This window comes from Microtus pennsylvanicus, chromosome 5 (assembly GCF_037038515.1).
Source record: "Microtus pennsylvanicus isolate mMicPen1 chromosome 5, mMicPen1.hap1, whole genome shotgun sequence".
NCBI classification, from domain to species: domain Eukaryota; kingdom Metazoa; phylum Chordata; class Mammalia; order Rodentia; family Cricetidae; genus Microtus; species Microtus pennsylvanicus.
In genome coordinates this window covers 44,696,691-44,717,713 of record NC_134583.1, presented here as the reverse complement: position 1 = coordinate 44,717,713, position 21,023 = coordinate 44,696,691, and the positions used below count along the sequence as shown (strand labels likewise).

Below are 21,023 nucleotides of genomic sequence, written 5' to 3'. Positions count from 1 at the left end.
AAGGAAATGCTTTTCTCTCTCAAGTTCCCTTTAATCAATGTTTTATCACAGCAACAGAAAGCAAACTAGCACAGTAGCCAGGGTGTTTGTTGTTGTCAGGTTTAGAGCACCAGGCATGAATTCCCTCTTGTGCAAGAGATCTCAACTCCAATCAGAAAGCAGATGGTTACCTCCCTCCCTCCCCATCACGGTCATGCCACTATTGCTCCAGCAGACACGTCTTGCCTGTCAGGTTAGTACTGTAGTATGCAGAGGTCATTGATGTCTTTCCTACCCCACAGGCCTACAAATCACTTTCTGGCACTTGCAACCTAACCAACAGGAGAAAAGTTTCCCTGTCAGTTTTTTTTAATTTTTTTATTTTATTTATTTATTAAAGATTTCTGTCTCTTCCCCGCCACCGCCTCCCATTTCCCTCCCCCTCCCTCAATTAAGTCCCCCCCCTCCTCAGCCCGAAAAGCACTCAGGGTTCCCTGTCCCGTGGGAAGTCAGTTTTAACTTGGTTTCTCTATGTCCTACAACTAAAGCATGTTCTCTTTAGACGTAGAGTTTTCCATCCAGTTATTTTGGCCCACTAAGAATGTGTGTTTGACTAAATGTTCCATGCATGGCACTGAGGTTTTTCATTGAGTAAGTTATGTTTTCTACGAGCTGGATTATCTGCCTATGCTGAATACTTTTAGACGTCCCTTTCCCCCTAAGTTTTATATATTTAATATTTTGGATTTATTTATTTATCTGTTAATGTTTTTGTCTGTATGTGTTTATGTGCACCGTGTAACTCATTGATGCCCATGGAGGTTAGCTGAGGACTTAGGATCCCCTGGGACTGTAGTTGTAGATGCTTGTGAGCTGCCATATAGGGTCTGGGGGTAGAACTCAGATCCTCTGCAAAAGGAAAAGCAACAAGCAATCCTAACTGCTAAACCAATTAGCCCCTTTAAAATTATATTTTTTTAATTAGCTAAGTAGCAGGTTTCAATAAGGCCTTTTCAGGATCTTTAGTTTTCTTTGTTTTTCTTTTCAAATGAAGTCACTTTAATTAACTGGGAAATAAAAACATCACGTAGCTAATTAAAGGAAATCATTCAAACACTTTCTAGGCCTCAGTCTCTATATAACTCAGTTCTTCTTCTTCTTCTTCTTCTTCTTCTTCTTCTTCTTCTTCTTCTTCTTCTTCTTCTTCTTCTTCTTCTTCTTCCTTCTTGTTTTTTGATTTCTTTATTATTATTTTTTACTACACTCTTTTTTCATTTTACATAGGTAATCCAATTGCCACTCCCTCCCCTGCTCCAGTTTTATCCTCTGCCCTCCACTCCTCAGAATCAGTAGGGCCACCCAGGGGGAGTCAACAAAGTCAGACACTTCACTGGAGGCAAGGCCCTCCACCTATATCTAGACTGAGGAAGGTATCCCTTCAAATAGAATGTACTCAAGATGCCATTTCAAGCACTAGGGATAAATCTTGGTCCTGCTGCCAGTGGCCCCACAGACTACCCAAGCTTTACAAGTGTTCCTGACACTCAGTGGGCCCAGTTTGTTCCTATACTGTTTCCCTCGCTACCAGTCTAGAGTCAGTGAACTCTCACTAGCTCCGGTCAGCTGTTTTTATGGGTATCACCATCATGGTCTTGACCCCTTTGCTCATATTATCCTATCGCTCCTCCCTCTCTGGAACTGGTCTCTTCTACCTTGGCCCAGTGCTTTGCTGTAGATCTCTGTACCTGCATCAATCAGTTACTGTATGATGGTTCTTTGATTAATTAAGGTAGTTATCAATCTGATTTCAGGGGTAGGTCAGTTTAGACATCCTCTCTACTATTTGTTAGAGTCTTAGCTGGATTCCTTGGAATTTTCCTAGTGACATGTCTCTCACTAACCCTTTAATGGCTCCCTCAATCAAGATATCTATACTCTTTCTCTCCCTCTCTGTCCTTCCCCCTTCTTAAGAATCCCCTTCCCTCATGTTCTCCTCCTCCTTCCTCTTCCCCCCACAGAGAAACATCAGCGTTTACAATAGCCACAAATAACATAAAATATCTTGGGGTAAACACTAAGCAAAGAAGTGAAAGACCTGTATGACACGAACTTAAAGTCTTTGAAGAAAGAAACTCAAGAAGGTATCAGAAAATGGAAAAATCTCCTATGTTCTTGGATAGGTAGTATTAAAATAGAAAAATTAAGAGTTACAAATGCTCAGATGTATTTGGGAAATTGGTGCTGAGGTTTACTTGAGCATGGAATGGAATTCAGAACTCTGTGAAAGAAAGCTGTATCTAGAGAGCTGATATCACACAGATTCCCAGACTGGAGAGATGGAAGAGCTGACAGTGGCCGTCCATTCAAGCAGGCCACACTTCTGAAAATAAGTACTTCAAACATGGACTGCAGGAATTACAGTTTCCTGTTTTAAGTAAGAGTTTTATTCTTTGAAAATTTCACATGTCACATATGTGTACAGCATACCTCGATCCTACACACCTCCCTCTAAGTGTCCAGAAAGCTTCCTGACACCTCTTTCCTGCTCTTATCATCTCTTTAAATTTTAATTTCTATAACCTACCAAATCTAATAGGTTCTGACAATGTACACATGAGTGAGGTGCCGTCCACCATGGATGGACAAGTTCATAGTGGCCATATCCCAAAGCAAATGATGCCCGGCTATCCCAACAGCCCCCAGTAGGCTGCATAGGGCTTCAAGAGGCCATTTCTTTAATATGCTGACATTTTAATTGACTTGATCTTTTGTAGGCAATCACAGCTGCTATAAAGCCATAGCCACAGGACAGGAGGACATAGCACTCCTCACCACACACTCTTTGGCTCCCCCTCTTCTGCAGTGTTTCCTGGGCCCTAGTGTTAGAGGTTGATTGATAACACATGCGTCCTCTATGCCTCAGTACCCACAGTCACATATTCTTAGCGCTTTGACCAGTTATGGTGAGCATTAACTATTGCCCACTCCAAAAATGGAGCTTCTCTGACCAAAGCTGAGACCAGCATTGACCTATGGGCTTAAACATAAATATTAAAAGGCAGCTTGACCACATGACCATGTAGGAAAATATGAGTAGTGGGTTCCCATCTAAATCCCATGACCTCCCCAGCCAAGGTTTTTGACTAGGATTACATTACTAGACATGAATTTTCTCCTGTGGAGCAGGCCTCAAATCAATCAGAAAGTAATTTGTTACTCACCCCCCCCATCCCATGCACCAAACACTCATGGCTCTGCTGCCTCTTACATATATACCAGAGCATGCACTGCCTGGCAGGTTAGAGTCGTAGGAACAGAAACCAGCATTGAGTAAGACCTCGGGTCATTTTTCCCCTAGCAGCCTGCACATTACCTTCTGGCTCTTTGAAAATGAGTCATTAGGAGAGTTTTCTGGTCAGTTTGAGATCGATTTCTTTGTCCTGGCAACAAAGTGTAAGGAGTCTTCATCAATAAGGTCTAACCATCTAGTTATGGGGGGCAACAAAGAACATTGACAATACCTTGTTATTTCTTGGGTGTTTCTGGATCCTCCCTAACCAGTAACTCTTAGGAAGTTAACCTATGGTCAGCATTGTTTCCAAAGGTTTATTTTGGTTATCTAATGGTATTTTTACAAATGTTGGCTTTGAGCAATGAGAAGAAGAATCAGAAAGCGGCAGGTAGGCTCTGGGTGGCTGAAAAGTCTGTTTCCCTGGTTCACTTTTCACCTGAGAGTGTCAGAGTTAAGTGTAAAGAACTTCATTATTCCAAATGAGAAATGTTGAAGGCTCAGGTCTTAGAAGGACAGCGGCAACATTCGATACTTGACTCATCCATCCCACCCCATTCCTGCCTCCCATAATTCCCACTATTTACAAAATGGATTTTCAGGCTCTCTGACTGTTGGAGTTCTGGCTTAGAAGTTTTCTTTCCTGTACAAGAGCTCCAAAGCTCACACTCAGGCTAGGGTTGGCTGTGACTCTGATACAAACTGAATTCAGCAGGCCCGGGCACGTGGGAAGGAGGCAACTGCCAGCTCCAGGGTGGGCCTTTGATTTATTGAGAATCTATTTATTTCTGCTTGTCTGCCTTTTCCTATGCCCGTGTTTCTATGCTTGGTTTGTTCTTTTCCTTTTTAATCCAGGGTTTTACAGTTGAATCCTCTTTACATGAACAATTTCCCTCCTGTCCACCTTGGACCAGCTAAGGCCTCTCTGGAAAGAGTCCCTCTGGATTCCATGTAATCTGTGTTTGAGGCCCATTTCCCCTTCACTGAAGGAAGTGTGTGGGGCCTGCTAATGGCTGTATGGGAGGGAGGCCTCACTCACTGCTTGTCTGCTCTTTTCTCTGCCCAGGTATGTGGAAACGTTTTGACTACCAAACAATAATACTGATCGTCATTTGTGCTCTGATCCTGGCAGCCTTGGTTGTATTGATAGGAGTTGTCCTCCGTCTTTACTTCAAAGTAGTCAAGGCACTGGATGCAGCTAGGTAAGAATGCGGAATACCCCTTCTAATGGGACACTGGGCCCTCAGCTGGAGCAGAGTCATTTCTTACTACAGTGGCCACTAGTAGGGGAAAGTCAGGGCCATTTAGGAGGATGGTGGCAGATGGGCACAGAAGCTTGGAGGTTTTCCTTCTAGCTTGGAGCTGAGAGCTTACAAATTCACTGCTCTCGGCCTGGACTCTCTCTGTATGTGTGTGTGTGTAGGTGTGTTTGTGTCTGCGTGTGTGCGTGTGCGTGTACGAACATTGCTTTTTGTCACTTGGCCTCAACGGGTGTGCCTACATTATTTTACAGGGCCCTGGCTGAGCACCCTTTCCCTCTCTGGCACTGTAGACTGGGGAGTCCACAGTGGATGCCTTGGGGAGGACCTGTGTGGCCATAATGACCTCTTCCCACTCACTTGGGAGCTCACATGTCCCCTCATTCATTGTCAATGGCTGTGGGAAAAGTGAAGTGGGTCAAGAGAATAGAGACTCCATGGAGGACAGCTGACAGGGGTGGAAGTCAGATGAGAGATGTTTGAAGATTGGGAGAGAAGCCTTGAGTATGAGAGGCAGGCTGTCAGCAGTAATGGTGTCCCTTTCTCGGGACGTATATGGTGGAGACCAGAGCTGAGCCCAGCCAACTCTAGCACCTTCTTCACCATTCCCACATCAGGGACCTGTAGCAGATACTGGGATGCAAGTCCCTCTCGCTTGCTTGAACTGGCAACCTGGGTTCACATGCATAGCAACTGTAGGAGAGGAAAAGATAGGGAAGGAGCAGAGAGCTTCACCCCAAGGCTGGTGTCACAGGTGTGATGGGCTTCAGCCCTTGACTTCACATAGAACCCTCATGATTTTAGAAGCTCACTGAAAACGACAATTCTAAGCTCATTTTGTCTGTTTCTTTTAAGAATTGTAGAAGAAACAGACGGTCCTGTGAGCTGTGTTTATCCGTGCAAGGTCAGCCATAAGAACATCTTCCCGGCCAAACCCATCCCTATGGAGTCTTGTCGTACCCACCAGTGTTGTGATGACTGCAGTGTCTTTATAGACCTTGGTGCCCTCCCCCCTTGCATTCGTAGCGTAAAAGAAGGACCCTGACGTTGCAGTGGTGAATGAAAAGAAATCTTCATGATCAATATTTCAATTCCCTAGTGGAATATTTTCTTAATCAATCCACTTTCTATAGTGTTTCTGTTGTCGTGTATCACCTAAAATTATATTTATGTACTTTTGTATAAATGTACAATATTGAAAACAATGATTGTCTCAATTATGTTTCTTAGTTATACTTCTAATATCAATACTCATTATGAGATTTGGGCAGGAGGGCATATAATACATTTTAGAAAAAAAACAGGAAAATGAATAGAAAATATAAGTGCCCTGTACTTTTTCAGCCCCAGAAGGAACGGGTAGGTTGATTTAGGGGCATGTCTAATTTTAGTCGCAATAAAGTATGGGAGGTTATTCCTCTTCAGTCCAGCTTGTCAATTTCCCAACGTGGTGTCACTCACTGGGAGATAGTGGGTACATCCTGATGGAACATATCTCGATTTACATGGGCTGGGATTTAATGATGGGGCCATCTTAGTGGCTTCTAAAGAAAAGGAATGTGTAGCCTAATTATGCCCTATAATTCCACCTGGGAGGTGGAAGCAGGGGAATCCTAATGAAATCATTGCTTGGCCAATTACTTAAGTGTATTGCTAGCTAGCTCTTACATGCAAAAATAACCCATCTCCATTGTTTTATATTTTCTCACGAGGCTCATGGCCTACCAGCAAGATTTCAATGTGTCTGTCTCTGGCAGCAGCTCCGTGGCTTCTCCTGAATCTGCCTCCTTTATCCCAGCATTCAATTTAGTATTACCAACTTAGCTCTTTTCTACCCTAACACGGGCCCCAAACAGCTTCTTTATTAAACAATGGTATTCACAGCACACAGAGGGGAATCCCACATCAATTGGGTGTTCAAGGTCACCATCAACTACCCTGAGTTTGAGCTGATCTGAGTTAGAGTAGCCCCTTTTTCAGAAAAGACAGCGAGCGTGTGTGCTAAAAGGAGCAGGCAAACCTGTGACTGTCCCCCACCACTGACCACCCAGATTTCACATCTGTTCAGAACCAGGTGTCCTCTTTAGATCCTTTTCCCACTGGCCAGTGCTGATTCTGCTGATAAAATCAACTACACCATAAACCTGTAACCCAAGCCAGAAGCCCAGGTGCCCTTCATCACGGCACAGGTAAGAGGGTGCACCTTCAGCACTTCTGTTCTGTCTATGAGGCCCCTGCAGCCCCTTCCTAGAACAGATGCCTCACCTGCAATCACCATGAATTTCCTCTCCTTAGCTAGGCCTTTGGGCACCACAGAAAGAGTTCACAGACAGAGCTATTAACTAGTGATGGGCTGCCACCTACTGAGGGGAATTAAGAAGAAGGAACGGAACAGGAAATGGCAAGAGCAGCTGCCTCCTATGGATGGACAACATGTGGGGGATGCAGTAAGGGATGCAGGTGCTCTTCAGATACCATGCTTGCATGCCTGCCCCACTCCAGCCCCACCTCTGTACTAGGTGCTCCAGGGCACTGCCCCACGATTCTCTAGGGGAACCAATCTGTCTCTCATGAGTTTCCAGAACATTGCCTTCATCCCTTACTTGGCTTTGATTCTTTGTTCTAACAGCAAGTTCCTCATGGACAGAAAACACTTGAGCACCTTCTAACCTCAGCCAGTGGGGAGCTGAGTACCTGATATGGGGAGACCTGTTGCAGCTTGTCCTTACCCGACATCTAGTTTTGGTATTAGAAGGGACATGAGGCAGGTGGGACAAGGCAATTGTGGAACTTTCATCTTAAGCAGCAGGTCAGAACACACATAGGGCTTTTACAACTAATGGATTCATCTTGAAACTCAACTTGGCCTTCACTCAGGGAGCTCCATGACCTCCCCCAGCCACCCCTTACTTTACTTTAGAGTGGGACTTGTGTAGGGACCATCTGTGAGAGGAGGTCTTCCTGGCCCTTTCTAACCCTGACTCATGGCCATGACACAAAGCAGGTTTCTACCTACCTGGACCCGAGGTGTTCCTCCCCTCCCAGGTGGCTACAAAGACTTCTCACACACTGATGCCTAGGGACAGGGGAGAGAGGAGATTCCAGTCATGAGAAGAATGAGTGATTTAGGCCACACCCCGTACGGGGTGACTGTGCACAGATATAGCCAACTGTGGACAGTTCTTAGTAATGAGAAGGATGCCAGTGCAGGTATCCCACCCACTGCCCCACATAAACACTACGTCACTGACTCTTAGGTGAGTGCTTGTGTGGATAGGAATCCACAGAGCTGTGTAGGGATCTGGGAGTTCCCAAACTCCTTGTAAACACTACTCCTCAATGCAAGGGTCACTCCTTAGCGAGGCTCACCTTGCTGGGGCACAGTTGAGGACTTTCCCTTCCCAAAATCACAGTTCAGAACCAAATGAGGACTGAAAATCAGGGAATCTGGAGAAACACAGAAGAGTGGAGGGGTATAGGAAGGTTTCACTCTAGGTAACCATGCTTCATTTGACCCTCAACGGGCTTCTGGATGATTCTTAGTATCTTTTGACTTTTCTGTTGCTGTGATATGATACCATGACCAAGACAACTTAGAGAAGAAGGATTTGTTTGGGTTTATGGTTCCAGAGGGTGAGTGGATGACTATTATGGTAGGTAGCATGGCTGCAGGCAGGCAGGCAGACATGGCAATGAAGCAGTAACTGGGAGCTTGCATCTGATCCACAAGCATGAGGCAGAACAAGCTAACTGGGAATGGTGTGGGTGGGATTTTCACACCTCAAATCCCATTCCCACTGGCATACCTCCTTCAATAAGGCCGCCACATCGTCTCATCCTTCTAAACAATTCTACCAATTGGGGTCCAAGAATTCAAATACATTAGCCTTGTGGGGACGCTCTCATTTAAACCACCATTCCTAGAACTGGCCATTCACTGAAAATGTCCATGGGAAGTTAAACATGATTGAGGTTTTCCCTGCCCTACATGTCTGTCTCCATCAACTATTGCCTGGCCTTTCCTCCATCTCCCTTCCCCTCTCTTTCACACATGGATGAGAGAAGTTCCTGCCCCAGGGCCTTTACACATGCACTTTTATCTTAAATCTCTCAAGGTAGATCATAAATGACCGTTTTTATTATTTTGTGTTTTCTTCTGTTTTATTTTCTCAAGATACTTGACTTTGTCCTAATCTGCATCTTTTCCCTCCCGATATTTCCAAATTCTATCTAATCACCCTGTTTTAGCACCGGCAACCCACTTGCCCCTATATAGATTTTTCATTTGCTATCTATTTTCCACACTTAGAATGCAGTTCCACTAGAGTAAAATCTATGTGTCTTCTTCTCAGTTCTGCATTCCCAATTCCTAGAACAGTGAGCCATGAACGTGTTCTCAGTGACTGAGTGGAAAGCAAATGGGTGAAGGAATGGGCAACCTTTTCACATACACACCCTTCTTCCTAGTCTCCTGTTGGACACCAGGACTTCTGACTCTGAGTTACAAGCTCAGTACCTGAGGGACTCTCATCCACCCACTTTATCTGCTTCAGAGGGACAAGGCCAGAAATCCTTGCAGGGAGGCCTGACCTGCACTGTGCTACCCTCCCCATCCTCTGCTCCTCCTCCCCAGCCCTCAAGCCAGTGGTACCACCTCACTCATGATCTGCACAGATGGGGCCAAGGTCCAAGTACAGATCAAGGCCGGGGAAGCTGTGATGGAGCTGCTGAGCCCTGTGTAGATTGGGCTGCTGGCGCACAGCCCTTTGAGGAGTGACCTGGAAGAACGAGTGCAATATGGGAGACTGCTGGCCAGGATGCAGCCCCACAGCTGTGGCGTTCTCACCAGCACCACCGATGGCATGGCCAAACTGACACGTTTCCCGAGGTGCCAGAAAGCTTATGAAACTCAGAAATATAAAAGCCTGCGAGCCCTGAGGCATGCTGCAAAGATGGAGGTCACTGGAAGGCTGTTCATTTGGGCCGCTTTACTTGCCTCCTGTGGTGCACAGCTGACATCCACGGTGGCTGAAGCTAAGAAATGGAACCAGATTCTTCAGCTCAAACATGGAAGACCTGCTTTTACCAGTGGGCCTCTTCCAAAGCCTAGAAAGCTTTCCTATATGCTGCCCTCCGTACAGAGAATAACTCCCCTTGGTGCTCTCTGGAAGAGGGGTGCTTTAGTGGTCAGGTCCTTATTGCCCAAGCTGTGTTCCCTGAAATAGAAAAGGCACACATGATTTCTCTGTGTAACTTCATTTTAGCATCAGGTCTTAAGGCTGTACACCAAAGGGAATAGATATTGGCATAATTTTTAAGAGAGTGTGAATTTCAGTTGCTGAACTTTTGAGGGTAAATTCATACAGAGCCATACTCTGGCAGTTCTAACAGATACTATATACAAGAAAGGGTCTCTCTTAAAAGGGAAAGCGTCTAAAGTTTTCCAATATGATAGCACTTGTGACCAGAACTACACATGGAACATTTCTAAAATCAAAAAGAGAGGAGGAGAGGGAAGCACTGATAAATTCACAGCAGGTTTCAGTGAAGATGCTGATCCTGGGTGGGCGGAGCTGAGCTACCCTTCTCAATTATCTTTGCTTTCTCTTCCCTGACAAATGCAAAACTAATTATGGTTAGGGGAACACCAAAGTTTCATTCATCAGTCACAGGTGAAATAGAACACACGAAGATTTGTTTCTAAGTACATAGGGGTTTTGATCATCAGTCTTATTTGGAAAATGTATCTATTTTGTCTTTGCTGGAGTGTGTGTGTGAGTGTGTGTGTGTGTATTTATGAGGCGGGGACTTACAACAAATCCCAGGTGGCCTCTTGCATGGGAGACTCCTTCCTCAGACTTCTAATGCTGCCGTTACAAATATATGCTGCTTATCCTTGTTTTACCCATTTTCCACTGGGTTCTTTGTCTTTAATGTTTCTTTCTATATTTTTAAACATGTGTGCTCAAGCAAATGCGTCCTCACATGTTATAGTGCACAACTTCTGGCTGTTGGTTTTCTCCTTCTACCATGTGTGTTCTCGGGACTGGATTCCGGTTGTCAGTCTTGTCAACAAGTGCCTTTACCCACTGAGCCATCTCACTGGCCTCATCTTTCTTTTTTCAATAATTTTATTATATAAAACAACTTTAACTTTAAACATTTTGTTCATATTATTCTTCTTCCCCAAGTCCTTTCCGATATTGTCCTTCTCTCTACCCACCCAACTTTAAGTTCTTTCTCAAAAACAAACCGAAGACCCAATTCAAAAACAAAATCTAGAAAACAAAGCACATCAAGACCCAAAGAAGAAACAACAACAAAAACAAATAAATGCACATACACACAAAAAGTGTCGAGTCCATTATATGTTGGTCAACTACTGAACATAAGGTCTGCCCTTGAATGACTGATATAGACAATGTCACTCCATTGGAGAAAACTAATTTTTCCTGTTCCAGCAGGTACAAATGACAGTTCTGTTGTTAACCTTTACACTTGGAGCTAGATTTTCATTCATTCTCTCACTCATTCCTCCATTTATAAAAAAAAAAAACAAAATAAAAAATAATGAGCTAAAACAAAACCTCTCACACTGAAGTTGGACAAGACAAGCCAACAGAAGGAAAAGAGCCTAAGAAAAGGCACAAGAGTCAGAGACCCACTCTTTCACACACTCAAGAATCCCTAAAACCAAGAAACTGGATGAATGGCCTTGTCTTTTAACTGCTGCATTGTAAGAATTGTTTATCTATTCTAGATAGGTCTTCCTTCAGGCCCTAATATATTTTTTATGGACTACATGTAGAATAATTGTAATTTCTCCCCCAGGACACGAAGGGCAAAGCCATTGATTGTGTCTTGGTCTATTGTATTCCTTGTGGGAGGTTGAATCCTTGTGTCTGCTGAGGGGACAGGGACTGCTCCTTTCCTCAGTGCTAAATATGGTATCTATCAGGCAGATTAACATGCACAGCCAGCCTGGCAGGGTCCAATCTTAAAGATACCCACAAAGCCTTCATCCTACAGCTCAATGCTGATGAGAACTGCATTTGAACCATAGAGAGACCTGAAAACCAGAGCATCTTAATCATCTTCTCCCACATTCAGTAAGTGGATGCTTTAGTTTCTCAAGGGGGTGCTGCCTCTAACCATGTTGGGGGAGATGAGGTAACTCAGATGCCTCCAGAAAATGAAGGGGTCCCCATGTTGATGTTAATGATGATGATTATAGTTATGGCTGCTGGTCATCAATGAAGAGTGGCATGCCAAATTCTGAGTCACACAGGTTCTGTGAGGCCAGTGCTAAAGGTCCAGACTCAAGGAGCTTGCTTATGTCAGTCAACTAGAGCACAGAATTATCAAGTTTGGTACTCAGCTAGTCTAGTTCTAGACCTCAAAATCTTAAACTCTAGTCCCAAACTCTCATCTACGTTACAGCTATCACAGAAGCTTCCAAACCCAGTCCAAGACTGCATCATATACAGTGAGATCACCTGACTAATTTTGAAATTTTATTTAAAAACAGCATACATTTCTCCATTTTGTGATGCCCTCACTATGCCATGCTAAGATCCTAGACTCCATGTACTACAAAGTCTTGGAACTTCTTAAGATCTACCCTAGTGATTTCTCAGCAACTCTCTGTAGCAGGTGCAACCCAATTCAGTAGATAAAGAAGTTCAGAGAAACCACTCTCGGGACCAGGGCCACCACATAATAGATGAAGGAAGGGGAGGGAATATCAGCCTCGTGGCTCTTGGGCCCCTATTCTTATACAATGTTAATGGTTCTCACTCTGTAGCTGCCAGAATCACCAAGAGGGCTCATCAAAGTCACATGCTGGACCATGTTGGGGTCCTTACTCCCTAAAATAATATGGGTAGAGACTGAAAATCTGCACAGGAAACAAATTCTCTAGTGACTCTGATGCTGCTGTTCCAGCCACCATCCTTGGAGAACCAGGGCTCTACATGGCAGAAGCAGGAATTGGCTGACCTTCAGTCCAATGCAAAGAAGGCAAACTCACTGCCTTCCTGAACCAGTAGAGCTATGAGAAGCCTCTACCCCTCCCCATATTTGATGTATAAAGAGAACGAGCAGAACTGTGGTAAGAACAAAGATCAGCAGGAAGAAAACAGTGTTCATGGGGGCAAATTCTTGTGAACAAAGCCTGTGGTAGCTGCTTCATGCTAAGAATAGCAAAAACAGATGCTGCCCCAAAGCTGCCTATTCTCCTGCAACTCTCTGGAACTCTGAAACACATCTTGCTCCAATACTGAGGGGACTTAAGAGGTGAGTGAACAGACACTCGGCTGGACACCGTACTCTCTAGGGCCTCCCCAGTGTGATAAAAATCACGGGCCCTTCCCTATCCTGAGTGAGGTAACCCAGAAACCCCAAAAATGAATTTGGTATGCCTCACTCATAGGTGGATACTAGTTATAAGCAAAGGATATTGAGCCTATAGTTCATGATCCTAGAGAAACTGAGTAATAAGGTGAACCCAAAGGAAAATATATAGACCCACCTGGAAATTGGAAACAGACAAGATCACCTGACAAATTTGGGAGCACTGGGGCAGAGCAGGGGTATAGAAAGAAGAGAAGAAGGGGAAGAGGAGGGGAGAAGGGGAGGATTAAAAAGAACTTGAAGGAATGGAGTAGTCAAGATGGAGGAAGGAGAGAGATGAGAGTCAGGAAAAATGATATCTTGATTGAGGGAGCCATTATGGGGTTAGCAAGAAACCTGTCTCTAGAAAAAATCCCAGTAATCCACCAGGATGACCCCAGCTAAGACCCTAAGCAATGGAGGAGAGGGTGTCCAAACTGGCCTTGCCCTGTAGTTAGACTGATGATTATCTTAAATATCACCAGAGAAACTTTGTCCAACAACAGATGGAAACAGAGACAGAATACCTTCTTCTCAGCACCTCATGGAACCTTCTCAAAAATTGACCACATACTCGGAAACAAAACAAACCTCAACAAATACAAAAAAAATGGAATAACCCAATATACCTTATCAGATCACCATGCTTTAAAACTAGAACTCAACAGCAATACTAATTCCAGAAAACCCACAAACCCATGGAAATTAAACAGTGCTTACCTGAATCATCAATGGGTCAAGGAAGAAATAAAGGGAGAAATTGGTCACCAAAAGAACATATGATCCAATAAAAAAATGGAGTACGGACCTAAACAGAGAAGTCTCAACAGAGGAATCTAAAATGGCTGAAAGACACTTAAGGAAATGTTCAACATTCTTAGTCATCAGAGAAATGCAGATCAAAACAACTCTGAGATTCTATCTTACACCTGTAAGAATGGCCAAGATCAAAAACACTGATGACAACTTATGCTGGAGAGGTTGTTGGGAAAAGGGAACACTTCTGCATTGCTGGTGGGAGTGCAAGCTGGTACAACCCTTTGGATGTCAGTATGGTGATTTCTCAGAAAATTGGGAAACAACCTTCCTAAAGACCCAGTAATACCACATTTTGGTATATATCCAAAGGATGCTCAATTGTGCCACAAGGACATATGCTCAACTATGTTCATAGCAGCTTTGTTTGTCATATCCAGAACCTGGAAACAATCAAAATGTCCCTCGACTGAAGAATGGATGAGGAAAATGTGGTACATTTACACAATGGAGTACTACATAGCAGAAAAAATAATGGCAGCTTGAATTTTGCAGGAAAATGGATGGAGTTAGAAAACATTATTTTGAGTGAGGTAACCCAGACACACAAAGCCAATTATCACATGTACTCTCATTCATGGGTGGTTTTTAAACATAAAGCAAAAAAAAAAAAAAAAAAAAACCAGCCTACAAACCACAATCCCTGAGAACTTAGACAACAATGCGGACACTGAGAGAGACTTACATAGATCTAATCTACATGGGAAATAGAAATTAGAAAAATACTAGATCACCTGAGTAAATTGGGAGCATGGGGACCTTGGTGGGAGGTTTGAAGGGGAGAAGCGAGAGGCAGGGAGGGGATCAGAAAAAAATGAATAGCTTAATAAAAATCAATAAAAAAGAAACAGTAATTTAAAATATAAATTACTGAAAATATAGAAGTCTTTAAAATTCACTACCACCTGTATGCAGAAAGTAAACTCTCTTAAAATATCCAACTGCTATGACTTTGAAAAAAAATATGTCCTCCTGTCCGGACAGAGAATCTGACGTCATAAAGATTAACATCAGTTCAAGGAATAGACCTTGATATTAAAAGTATTCAACTGTTGGGACTCCTGTCTTGAGACTATACAAATAAAAATAATTCTCTAAAACATTCAAGAGAAAACAAAAGTACCTAAAATCATACGTTGATACTGGACAAACTGAGCCAAAGTCCAGGTAAGGCATGGATGAACACAGTACTCTGACGCATCCTGAGACAGTGGCTCCCTACATTACCCAGGGTCAAGGGCTTAAGTGATGCTCCTGTCTCAGCTTCCTACAGGGACATAGCAGCAGACATACCTGGATGGAGATGCAGACTACAGTCACTCACTATGTGTGCGTAAACTAGAACACTGCTGGTGTAATAAGTCAAACTGTCACCCACAGGTCCTTCACCACCATAAGCCAACAGATGGCGTGGGACCCACTCCATTTCAGACTCTTGGAGGTCGGAGTTTGGTTTTGTTGCCTTCCAGGCAGCGGTCTAAGTGCTCATTAATCTGTGACTGCAAAACTACACTCTAACAGACGGGGCAGTAGACAAGCCCTCGCTGAGGGCATGAGCTGCCTGAATTCCCAACTGTGCTGGCGGCTGTGGGCCGTGGGCCATGGGCTATTCTGAGGATCACCACCACCACTCTGCGTCTGCTCCTTGATGACCCAAAGCAGTCCTGTCCTCCAACCGGGACCACTTGTTTGGAAACTGGTCTTCAGACCCACTCTCTTCTTGGGGTATGGTTGCGGACTTCCCAGCCGCAGACGCCACAGTTGCTGATGCTGAGGCCAAGGCTTTGGAGGCCTTTCTCAGGGATGCCCTGGAAGGCGGAACCTTTCTCTGAGAACGGGATGAGGCTGAAGGCTTGGAGCAGTCCCCAGTGGTCCCACTCTTAACTGGGGATCTCTTCACATTTCTGAAAGCCCTTTGGTTGGCAACAGAGACTCGGAGGGAGTAGCTGCTCGGGACACTCTGGTGACTGGCAATGGGGACAGGGGAGACCAGCAGAGGGTTTTTACTCAGGAAATCATTCTGCTCACCTTTCACCTCACCGTTGGAATCGAATCTCAGGCCACTTGCTGAATGGTCTTGACTTGAGAGACCTTTGGCTTCATGAACCACGTATGAAGTACTCAACTTTCCAGGTGACGGGCAAGTGCTTGTCTCTCCAAGAACAGACCCTTTGCCACTGAGTGGGATGAGCGCCTGGGCCTCCCCTCTGCACGGCTTGTCTTTGTTCTCCACTGCTGATGCTGGCTGCTTGCCTGCTTTTGTCTTTCCTCTGCCTTTCTTTGAACTGTTCTCTGGCTCCTTGATTTTTCTGTAAGCGCCTCCACAAGTTTTCTGGTGGTCAGCCCCCCAGGAGTCATGGGCATTGGGTGCTCTGTTGGTAACATGCTTCACATAGCCATAGTAGGGCTGTTTGTGCAGCAGGGCCCATTGCAGCGCCACCAGTGACCACGATGCTCACCCACCTCGTCATGGAAAGTGTGATAGACCATTATGTTGGCTCCTGTCACGTGGTTGATGCGATGCATATGTTTACAGAACTCCGGGTCATGTCCTTTCCCCGTCTTTATTATTATTAGTGACAAATAAGTAGGCATGTATCATTTTGTAGAAAAGAGTCTCTACAAGGCCCTTTCTGGGTCTCAGTTTTAGAAGGGGTTCACTGAGACAGATGAAGCACATTCCTCCTCTTCCTTCATAGGTGCAAATCCCAGCACACAGTGTCCTGCGCACACTTCACTTCCACGGCCTCTAGGTGCCTCCACAAGAAGCGGTCCTTAAACTGCAAGAAGAGCGTCTGCAGGTCCGGGGTGGGGTTCACCAGCTCCCATGCTGCCCCGCACCACGAGTCCCACTCCTGCTGCAGCCGCAGTGCTACCACCAGGTCCTCGTCCATCGTGCGCGACTACCACACAGTCCACTCCGGAGCCGCCCATCGTGCTCGCATGGCGCAGGGGTCTCGCGAGAGCTCCGGGACCAGCGGTTGAGCTTGAGCAGCTCGCTTCGAATGCCTTGGCGGAAGTGGCTATGCATCGTCCCGAGAGCACAAGCCTAGGAATGCGGGACTCTTAGGCTATGGACGGCTGCCTCCAGAAGGCCCCCGAACTCCAGCGGTTCACGTCAGGTTTGCTGCGCGCCTGAGCAGCCTCCGACTTCTGCACTGGCTCCTTCGAACATGTGCCTTAAGGCGAGGCCTTTTGTGGCACCTGGATTCTATTCTCTTTGGATCCTTGATCTGCCTAGATGTAGTAGGGAAGGCCTTGGACCTCCACAAAGCTAAGTGCCTTTCCTTCTCTTAGGAGTAGAGGTAGGTGGGGTGGGAGGGTATGTGGAGGGAATGGAAGGAGGAGAGGGAGTGAGAATTTGGATTGGTATTTTTTAAAAAAAAAAAAGTCTAATAAGAAAAAGACAACTAGGGGCTGGAGAGATGGCTCAGAGGTTAGGAGCATTGCCTGCTCTTCCAAAGGTCCTGAGTTCAATTCCCAGAAACCACATGGTGGCTCACAACCATCTGTAATGAGATCTGTGCCCTCTTCTGGCCTGCGGGCATATACACTGACAGAATATTGTATACATAATAAATAAATTTTTTTTTAAAAAAGAAAAAGACAACTATTAATCTCAGATATTTTGCATTGACAAGAAATTTGGCATATTGATATACATGTAAGTTTATTTTGTTATACTGTATTTGTCTTTCTACTCTTATTTGGGCTATTGTGCTTATGCTGCCCATTTCAAAATGCAATGTATAATTAAGAAATGAGGTTAGTAGTTAATCTCTAATAATCAAACTTGTAGTAACATTAGGTAGGTATGTTTTCAAGGTTAGACGGGTATATTTTAGTGAGGTGGATAGTTTCAGACACTTCAAAGACCCTTAGAAGATGGCACTTAAAATGTTTTCTTAATATGGGGCTTTCCATGACAGTGAGACATGTCTTCTCCTGGCAGCGCCAATCTACTTCATAAAATGATAATGGCCATCAAAGAAACTCCATAAGGAGTTTGATTTCAATGTGGCAATGCTAACCATTTGGACAAGAGCAGCTCTTGCCTTGACTGTTGACAGTGTGCGGTACAGACTGGACAAGTGGGACATGGGAAAACGACTGCTAAACTTTCAAGACAAGGCAGGACAGTCCCTCAACATTCCGGCTTCACAGAAGACTCTGACAGATGTTCTTCTGGACACAAGGGAAAGCAACTGACAGAGTTTGCCAATAAAAGACAGGACAGTCCTTCAATTTTCACCAAAAAATATCTGCCAAATATTCCAGGCCTGTAGACCAAAGATGGATGCGCCAGTGTTGCAGAGAAACTTTAGGTGACTGTCCAGGCAGCCATATGTCTCTGTTAGGTAATATTACATCCTTTTGGGGTCTTTGATGGAGTTAAAGACAAAATACAGTTGCTCACGGTTCTAGTCACCTGAAATATCCACGTCTGTCAGGCACCTTGTGGGTGTTGATATGATGAGCTGGTATATGGTGGTCAATTCAGAGAGAAAGAGAAGTGGAATGGTCCGTGTGATGTGATAAGAGGCAGTTCTGAAGAAGCGAAGGCTGAGAGGAATGGGCTGATGGTGGTGGTCTTCTTGTCACCCAGGACCAGGGTAACATCTGTGTCTGGGCTGCTGCCTATAGCCATATATGGGTCTTCAACAGCCAGGATCTATGTTGATGTCTATGACCCATGTTGCCACCAAGGGCACAGGGATGCCCAAGGTGTGGGGTGTTACCTGTGGCCATTGTGGTGTCCATAGGCTGTGCCACCACCAGGCCTATGTTGGTCTAGATGGACTGTGCTGCCACCCAGGGAACATAAATGACATCAGGCCTGGGTTGGTGCCAGGGACCATGTCTGGGTCCGTTGCCCTGTAGCAACCAGGGTCTGTGTTTATGGCCAGGGCTTTGGTGAACACTGAAGGTCATGTAGATGACTGGGATCTGATCAAATACCTGAGTCCATGTTGGTCTCCAAGGGCCATGCTTCCATTGGGGCCGTGATAATCTGGATGGCCTGTGCTGGCACTTGTGGCCATATTGACATCTGATTCTGGGCTGCATTGAGGATCCATGTCCAGGTTTGTGGCCATACTGCAGCCAGGGTCTGAATTGATGTTTGTTGCTCCTGATAACATTGAAGGTAATGCTGATGCCAGGGTCTGGGCCACTACCTGGGGCCATGTTGGTGTCCAAAGACCACACTGCCATGGGGACCATGCTGATATGAATGGTCTGCCCTGCCACCTGGGGTCATAGTGACATCCAAGCCTGGCTGCTGCCTAGGACCATGTCTGGGTTCATGGTCCTACCACAATAGGTAGGGTTCTGTGATATCCATGACCCATGGTGCCACCAAAGGCCACACAGATGCCCGGGATCTAGGCCACATCTTGTGGCCATATTGGTATCCTAACGCTGTGCTGTCAGTGAGGCCTTGGTGTCATCTGAACTAGGGATGCTGCTGAAGGCCATGTCTGGGTCTGCGGCCCTACAACAGCCACGATCTCTGTTGATGTCCATGGTTCCTGACACCACTGATGGCAATGCTGATGCTTGGGGTCTGGGCTGCCACCTGTGGCCATGTTGGTATCCAAGGGCTTTGCTACCATGGATGCCGGGCTAATACGTGTGAACTGCACAGTCACAGGGGCCTGAACCCAAGCTGCTGCAATGGGCCGTGTCTGAGTCGGTGGTCCAGCTCTAGCCAGGGTCTGAAGTCCATGACTCATGATGTCAAAAGGGGTCATAGGAACCAAGCATGTTGAAATCCAAGGGCTGTGTTGAATCAGCCCTGTCCATCACTGGCCCCAGGATAGCTGTCCTTATCTCTCTTTGGACACTATAACAGGGGAGCTGGTGTTTTCCCTGCCCTTGCCCCTGCCCCTGCCCCAATGGGAGGGCTGACCTCAGCACTCATGATGCATGGCCCCACCCTGCACCATAGGCATGGGAGAGCTGGCCACAGTGGCATGGGCTTAGGAAAGTTGGATATGCTCCTCAACTGAGGGGAGTGGTCCCAATGACCCAGATCCACCAGCTCAACTACCATTTTGAACTACATCCTGATGTTGAGTTAGCCCACACTCACAGATGGCCCATCTTTGACCTACTGGTGTGCACAAATCGGCTGGTCCTACAGATAATAACTGCAAAATCGCCATGACTCAGACAACAGCAGGATGTCATGCAACTTTCAAGGTGTCATTGATTTTTACGACTGAGTAGTACTCTATTGTGCAAATGTTACACATTTTCTTTATCCATTCTTCGGTTGAGGGGCACCGAGGTTGTTTCCAAGTTCTGGCTATTATGATTAGCGCTGCTATGAACACAGTTGAGCAAATGTCTTTGTGGTATGAGTGTACATCCTTTGGGTATATGTCCCAAAGTGGTATTGCTGGGTCTTGAGATACATTGACTCCAATGTTCTGAGAAACCACCACACTCATTTCCAAAGTGGCTGTACAAATTTGCACTCCCACCAGCAATGGAGGAGTGTTCCCCTTACTCCACATCCTCTCCAGCATATGCTATCATTGGTGTTTTTGATCTTAACCTTTCTGACTGGTGTAAGATGGTATCTCAGAATTATTTTGATTTGCATTTCCCTGACAACTAAGGATGTTGAGCTATTCCTTAACTGTCCTTCATCCATTTGCGATTCTTCTGTTGAGAACTCTGTTTAGATCTGTAACCCATTTTTAATTGGATTATTTGATCATTTGATGTTATATATTTTGGAGATCAGTCCTCTGTCTGATGTGGGGTTAGTGAAGATCTTTTCCCATCTGTGGCTTGCCATTTTGTCTTAGTGACTGTATCCTTTGCCTTACAGAAGCTTCATCTTATTGTTTCTCTCACTGTCTGTGCTGTGTTAGTAAGTGGTCTCCTGTGCCCATGTGTTCAAGGATACTTCCCACTTTCTATTCAATGAGTTTCAATGTGGCTGGATTTATGTTGAGGTCTTTGATCCATTTGTGGTGTGGGAAGTCCTTCTGTATATGTATTTTCCATGCTTTTATTGATTAATGTAGAAGGTACTTTTGGGCAATGGCTTAACAAAATATAGCCAAGATGGAAGAGATATATATAGAGAGAGTAGGCAGAGTTAGAGAGAAGCTATGTAGATCTGCCAGATTCAGAACTTTATCCGGTAAGCCACAGCCACATGGTGATACACAGACTGATAGAAATGGGTTAGGGTAGAAATAGGAATTATTAGGAATAAGAGCTATCTAAAAATACACTTAAGTGATTGGCCATGCAGTGACTTAAATAATATA

General features: G+C 45.1%; 1 pseudogene; it reads right to left on the bottom strand.

Moving 5' to 3' along the window:
• Positions 1–15,161: 15,161 nt before the first annotated feature.
• LOC142850825 (DNA-dependent metalloprotease SPRTN-like) lies at positions 15,162–16,628 on the bottom strand (annotated as a pseudogene).
• Between the last annotated feature and the right edge of the window lie 4,395 nt (positions 16,629–21,023).